A 6,765-nucleotide genomic window follows, 5' to 3' on the forward strand; every position below is an offset into this window, starting at 1 on the left:
AAATATATATATATATATATATATATATATATATATATATATATATATATATATATATATATATATATATATATATATATATATATATATATATTTTTTTTTTTTTTTAAAGATAAATGTTAAGGCTTAAACAATCACAGAGAAAACTCCAGACTTACAGTTGTCCGGAACGTAGTCACTCAAACCCTCCCCTAGTAAGATAAGAAAATAAGAAAAGTAGGGTTTCTGATAAAGAGTCTAGCTGTTAAGAGAAAGTGGTATTCAGATATAATGGAAAGTTGAGTGGAAGAAAAAACTGTGGTGACCAAACCTTGACAAACAGCATGGATAAAGGTAGACTTGAGAGGATTATACAGCAAAACTCATTGAACAGTTATAGTGGAAACTTTGCTTTAAGAGCTATTAAAGACAGGAATATATTATCTCTATTCACCTGAATAATAATGTGAAATGTTTTTTAAATGCTTTTATTATGCTGAGAAAAAAAATGGTTTTCTTATGAATGTATCTAAATACGTGCCCTTTATCTCCATGTAAAATCAAAACAATAAACAACAAATGCGATCAAAAACATGATCACTGTGAAGTAAGTCAGTACAGATTTTGATGGCGTCCCCCTTTGATGGGTCACCATGACACCATGAGCAAAAACAAAAACACATATCGCTCATTTGAGAAAAACTGGTACAGAATACAAACCACATACATTTAAGAGCCATACAACTACCCCAGCACATTCAGCACATCTCTGTAGTTGTCACTTTCATCACTGTTACCGTTTGAACAAAATGTCAGAATGCAAACACAGTGGCAGCAAACGTCATAGTGGCTGGAAGGGCGGAAAAAAAAAAAAAATCTAAGGAGAAGTCCAGCTGGTTGTAACTACTGCCTGCAAGCCATTCAATCCAATCTCTATCGACTTTCTCATATGGCCTATTAATTAAGGTAGCCCAAGATAGAGCCTGCCACTTGTGACTCAGCCTCTGCTCATCCACTTTTCCGCTTTAAGCACTCATCACCTTTAACCTATCCTCTCACCTGTGAATCAGTGTGAAGAAGAGAGAGATTTCTGATAAAAGGGACGGCCTTGAATATGATTTAGGTGCCACATGTGATCCACCGTGTGGAACTCAGTTCTTCTCTTTCAAAGTCAGATTTTTCGCCACTTGATGTACTCGGCTTTTACATATTGTGTAGGACAACATTTTAGATAAGGTGCATCGCAAAAGTATTCACACCCCACACAGAATGGTAGTAAGTCATAGCACCCAAGGAACATGCCAATCAAGTCGCATAACACTGTTTGAATGAAGAAGGTAGAAGAATCTTTTGATAGCATAACTTGTGGAAAACTAACTCTGTGCATCAATCAGAACAAACAAACAAACAAAAACATTGTGAAACATGTTGGTGACAGCATCATACACTGGGGATACGTTTGTTCACAGTTGATGAGAGAAGGGCTGAAGCTGAATGCATCAGCAAGAATACCTATCACAGGCAACAAAATCTTCTCATGTCACATCACATGCAATTCCAATAAAATGCAGTGAAGCTCGAGACTGAATGTGAAAATGTCCCAGGCATTTGAATACCAATGATATGTTGTGTAACACCAGCCAAGAAAGAGCCTCAGACAACACCACTCATTGGCCATTCTGAGGCTGCTGATGTTGAGCCATATAATGTTGTTGAGACTACTGTCAACATGCTTTTAATTTAACTGAAGGAGCCCTGTGTTGCTGGGAATTCTCGGTGTAATTTGTAGGTCAACCTACTGCTTCCCGTGTTTTCACTGGGTTTACAAACCTGCGTCACTGTTTTATTGTATCGCAGCGATGCAGCCAACGCCAGCAGCGTTTGAGACGTTGATATCGTTCATCATAAACATTCAGCGCCACAGTATCGCGTCGCCTTCTCTGCTTCAAGTATCCTGTAACTGCTCTAGAAAAAAAGCAAAGACATCTTTATTCTTGATACTTAAGTCGAGGACAAGCTTAGCCATATGTCTCTGTGTTTATCTAATTATATTTTGTGAAACCTCATACCTGCCAACGCTGGTGACCTTTTTTAGCCTTCTGTGGGGCAACAGGTTGAAATGAGATAGGCGTACACCTAAGCCAGGGTTGTTGAAAGCCTCAGCGATGGATTTGTGCATGCGGGGTGGAGTGAACCTGTGCTACGTCCCTGACTATTGGTTGAAGATTTAAGCCAGTGTGTTCCCAGACTTGCACAAAACATATCACGTGCAGAACCACACCGTTGTCATGATACTGGTTCTCTACACATATTACATGGAAACAGAAATGTGCATTTCAGTTGAGTAGTATAAACATTTTAAATCTGCTTAGCATTAACCTACATGAAGAGTGATAGAAGGATTTTTTTTTTTTTATTTATCAAAATTTGAACATCATCGGCAAAAAAATACATGTCTCCCACTGTACTGATGCTGTGATAGTTTACGCAGCAACAGGCTTCAGTATACCGTGTCCTCATGCTTAGTCTCTTAAAATGTGTTTTTGTGCCTAAGCTAATCTAGAGTCTTGTTTTTTTTTTTTTTTTAGATAGATGGACTTCTTGCACACACCATCCTGGCAACATGGCCCAGAAGAGCAAACACACCGGTGGCAGCCTGCTCACGCCATGAACAATTATACACATTATACTAATTTTCTTCCCGGCAATGTTTGCCTTCACCGATTAGCAACGAGGACAGAAAAGCTCTGAAAGACAAAAAAATGTGGAGTTCCTGTGTGAGGACAAAATGCTTCACAGCTGATGTGGAAACATTTTTTTTGTTGTTGTTGTTGTTGTTGTTCTGGTAAACCTTTCACAGCTTCTCATCAAACCTAGGTTGTGAGGTAGTGGGAAAGAACTCATATCAGCAAACTTTTAATATCTTGAGAGGAAATATTTTTCCATTTTACACAGAAAAATAAGGATTTAGTACCTCATTTCCACCGGGTGATATAGCACTAGTGGGTGCAGTTTGGTACGCTATTATGTGGTCTGGCATACTCCAACACCAACTGGACTCTGACTGGGCAGACGGGTTTGAGCTGGACATCATCTGTTAGGTGTCTGCAAACCCAAAAGTTAACCTTTCAGTAGTTTTAGGAGTGGCAACTATTACATGGTAGTCTTCTACACTCATAAAATATATATTTCAAAAATATATGTCAGCGTTGCTGCCGGCTTCTTGACAACCTTCCTGATCAGTTTCCAGTTTGTCTTTCCATATTAAGAGATACCTACAGTGTCGGTAATGCCACTGGTGTCATGACAGACACTAGAACTCCTGGGCCCAGGTAGCTAGTGACAGAAATTCAACTCTTTAGCAGAAAGAGGCATAGATGAGTAATTCTTACACTCATCTATGAGTGTACACAGATCTTACACTCATAATCTCGTCTAAAAAAGTATGACTTTTAACTACATATAAACCGCAGCAACAGCATGTGGTTAAAAATCAAAATAATAGACTGAAGGTGTGTTAACTGACCAGACACACTGGTCATGTGTTTGTATTATGGCAACAAAGAAAAGAACATTCTGGGAAATAAAATCATGTTCCAAGTCTAAATGATCAGTTTTAAATCAGCAGAGTCAGAGGAAAGCAGTTGAATGCAGACAGATAGGGGCTGCCTGTGTTCAGTGAGATTCTGGAGAAAACAGACAAGGCCACCTCATGCTGTATGTTTCCAGTGGTGTGTTTACATGGCATGTGCTCTCAGTCCGTTGCGTGTCAGTCTGGGCCACGCTGCAGAGAATACGATGAATGAAGCATGATCCTTTGATTTCCAGGACAAAAGCCTAAAAACGTCACGGCCAATCAGCTTAGAGACTGTAGTTAGGCTTTGGCTTGCTGAACACCTGTGTGTTTTGGTGGTCTGATAATCTGTCAGCTGTGTTTTTATCAGCGACATGAGCAGTGATTTTATGCATGGTGTGTAAGGTTGTAAATATATGAAGGTAAACATCGTCATGAGCCTTTTATGTATCAGTTTGTAGCCAGAGGTGGGTAGTAGCTAATTACATTTAATTAGTTACATTTACTTGAGTACCTTTTTTTTTTTTTTTTTTTTTAAGTAACTTGTATGCAGTGGTATATATAAAAATATATGCATTTTTCATTGGTTAATATATTGATTAATATTGAAAAAAAACAGTTTTAAAAGCATATGTTTATCAGTTCCTTTGTAATCAATTAATATTTTTATTAGATTTTTTTTTTACTCGAGTAATTTCTTGGTCAGCTGCTTTTTACTTTACTTGAACAAAAATATGTTGTAGTACTGCTACTCTAACTTGAGTACATTTGGTTACTCTATGCACTTCTGCTCAGAGCCTAATATTATAGAAGGAAACATAATGTGCTTGAATCCTCACTTTTCCAGCCCATTTCAGTATAACCTCCTGGGGTCAGAAATGATTTGTGAATACTTGTCAACCTCACTTGCACAGAACAAACAGCAGTTCACGGGGTTCGCCTCAGGTGACCTTGTTGACTAAGAATTTCTTTTTGCCAGGTGGTTATTTTCATAATGGATTTACAAGCAAGCTGTGCAGATTCATCTCGTTAACCTGGCTCAGAGTCTTTGCTGGAAAGATTTCAGTCAGATCAATATTCATGTTCCCTTCTTGAAAACGGTCAGACAAAAAATGTATTTAATCTGGAAACATGGATATTTTTGCCATTAGTCTACCTGCAGATGTCAGATGGTGTTTTGATATCTATCGATTCTGTTTAGGTTCCTTTGAGGCTGCTAGTTTGGCATTAAGTCTGCAGCAAAAAAAAGTATAGTGTTTGGTGCAAACCAGTGCAGTAATGAAGTATAGTTTTGTTTGTTTTTTTCAGTTTTTTTAAAATGGTGGTGTGCACATCCCTTATTGTAATTACAACTTATAAATAATAAAGATATATATATTTTTTTATAACATAATCCAGCTTTTAGCTTATCTCTGATATTTTTCTTGGTCTTCGTGATGCAAATGCTCAAAAAACCTTTAAGATTTTTTTAAACTGTAAAAACATTTTTAAGACAATGCACTAATTTATGTTGGTCTACCACATAAAATCCAGATTAAATACTTTGAAGTCTGTGGTTGTGACAAAAATCAATCTGGCATTGTCAATTAACTTGCTCTACAGAAAGCTGGAGGAAAGCCCACTGATGCACACAATCTGTAAATGGAGGCATGCATTACTGAATGTCAGTAGAGGCACAATCTGCTTCTTGTGCAATAAAGCAAAGTCAAAAGATGAAGAGAAAGCAAGACTGGTTAAGTAGGTTAAGTTTGCATAAGACATTGTGCTGAAATGCTTTGGCAAAAACAGTGACAAGTGGACTGTAAAAGTCTATTAAAGGAATGCACAGCTGAAAGTGAGTCCGCATACAAAGAGACTCAGTAAAAGTGTTTCTGGAAAATTGGCTTTATGTGCTTTAATTTAGTTCCCTTAAGCATTTAGCTGACTTGTCCAAGAGGGAACAGTCACCTCCAGCTCTGTGTACTTCATTGAGCACTGCCGTCAGTAAATATGGCGACAACTGAGTGATCTTATAAATGCTTAACTGTAGACGTCAAAGAACCGCTGCCCTTTGGAGCTCTGCTTATATAACGCTAATGGTTTGGCGAACAAATGGGAAAAGAAAGAAGCAAAAAAAGGGGAAAAATATTTTTATTTGCTTCTCACAGGTATAAATGTGAACCAACAGTGACTTTAACTAATAGAAATTCATCCAATGAATTACATAAAGCCCTTATAAATTAGCATAAGTAACAAGTATTATAAACCCCCCCAAAAATATTTATTGAACATGTTTCCCATCTCAGAAATATGAAAACAGTATCAAGACCCAACTGCTTTACATAAAAAACGACAACCAGGAAAAAATAAATCTCGTTCAACGTTTTGAAACGGAAATAACAGGGAAAAAAAGAAAACAGTGCATGAAAGACAAATATATTATTGTTACTTTTTTATATATATATATTTTTTTGTGATAAGCTTTTTTGCACTTCTATTTCATTTTGAGTCATAAGAGCATTCGGCTGTTTGAAGCAAAGAATAAATCAACTTGTTGACAAATTTCCTCTCAATTTAGACATATACATCTGTATCTATGTCAAATTTGCTCAAATTAACATTAAAATCAGTTTGTCATTGAAATAGATTTTTACAATTTGTGTGTCATGAAATGCAAAGCGTGGTTGCTGTTGACAACAGCGTCTACGTTACATCCAAAGCGATTCCCCTCTTACACCAAATTAGCTGTTTGTGGGTCACCAAATGTTGTGCGTCAGGGGAACATCATGGTTTATCACATACACCTTGCTGTGATTAATTCTGATGAAAGCCCACTCATGGTTTACCATATCCTGCATCATTGTTTATGGTCATTTCAGATGTCACTAAAAGTTAAATACATATTTTTCCATAGTGAAATTGGAAAAAAAAAGATGATATGACTCACATAGCAGAAGGAGTATTTCATAACACAAGACGAATATCACACCCCGCCTGTACTGGTCCATCCTCTCTGTTTTTGTTTACCTTGATGCTGTGTAACTGCTGCCTATTCTAACCCTGTTTGATGCTGATTTAGCAAACCGCTGAGGTAATTACTACACAGCAGCCAACGCGGGTATCCCTGCTGTTCAGCTAATAAGAAATATATGCATACTACATTCAAATAATTACGTAGGACCAGTGGTGGGAAGTAACGAAGTACAAGTACTTCGTTACTGTACTTAAGTACA

Source organism: Poecilia latipinna, unplaced genomic scaffold (genome assembly GCF_001443285.1).
Source record: "Poecilia latipinna isolate Pla-1442-1.1 unplaced genomic scaffold, P_latipinna-1.0 Scaffold96, whole genome shotgun sequence".
NCBI lineage: Eukaryota > Metazoa > Chordata > Actinopteri > Cyprinodontiformes > Poeciliidae > Poecilia > Poecilia latipinna.